This window comes from Tachypleus tridentatus, chromosome 8 (assembly GCF_004210375.1).
Source record: "Tachypleus tridentatus isolate NWPU-2018 chromosome 8, ASM421037v1, whole genome shotgun sequence".
NCBI lineage: Eukaryota > Metazoa > Arthropoda > Merostomata > Xiphosura > Limulidae > Tachypleus > Tachypleus tridentatus.
This window is the reverse complement of record NC_134832.1, coordinates 142,807,208-142,808,452: the sequence shown is the minus strand read 5'-3', so window position 1 is coordinate 142,808,452 and position 1,245 is coordinate 142,807,208.

Genomic DNA, 1,245 nt, shown 5'->3' with positions numbered 1-1,245 from the left:
ACAAATATTGTAATTGTTCAGTTTTAGTTGTACCTGTTTATATAGTTAAAGTATGAGACATCTGAAAATTGGATATAAAATAAAATACATGTTCAGCTACTAACACTCACAACAGTTAATCCAATAGTAAAAAGTCATTTATCTCTGTATCATGTATTCCTTTAACTTGTTCATACTAAACAACACCTTTCTTATTGTTGTGGCACAAAACTGTCAGTATCTATTTTGTGATGAATGAAAATTTGTTAATTAGAGTGAAAAATTTGAACTACATTTAACAAATTAACTTCCACCAAAGATGGAGATTTTGCAAAGTACAATGTATTAAAAACCTAGTGAGGTATAAAAACATATTTTTTTTATTTCCAGATATCTTCATTTATAACAAAAATGATACATTTAAATGTGAGGTGTTTTGCTGAAAAACTTTGTTAGTTTTACACCTCTGTAATCATTTTGTGCTTGTTATTATTTTCATACTATAACTTTTAAATTAGTCAGAATATCTTCATAAAAATTAGGTAGATTATCAGCAAATATTACAAGACTTTAATATGCAGAATATCAGATTTTTTTAAGTAATGTTTTCCATATGCCTTTTTTTTTTCTTTTGGAACGTTGTTTATCAAACATCCAAGGTAATTTTAATTTCAAGAAAAAAAATACTTTTATGCATCAGAAATTTTTTTAACTTTGCATACTCATTTTTCGTATAAGGTCCACATAATTATCAAGTGTTTGTTAAACAAAAACTTTATACTTTATCTGTTATCTTTACTGTTGAATCTCTGTACAGGTTCAGTCAGTTTGATCAACCTCGTAAGCACCATAAAAGATTAAGGAATAACTATATGTTATGCTTTGTTGTTTTTGTTCCATAATAACTAAATTATGAAAGCACAAATACTCAGTTTATATAGCTTAACTCTTACAACATTATAAATTTATATATTTTTATTATTGACCTTTATTGCTAACACTGCAAAGTTGCAAGGACAAGTATGTGAACTTATGTTAACATTTATAAGAATTTAAACCTGGCCTTTGCAAATTGACCTGTCTTGCTGTGATTTTGTGGACTGGTATTTTGTAAAATGCAGTCATATTTCAGTTATAATACATTATATATGCATATAGATTATTACTATTTACAGATAATTTTTTAAACTTCAGACTACTGAAGTATAGCAAACAATTATCTCTTCTATTTATGAAGTATGTACTTGTTTCCTGCTTGCCATAGGT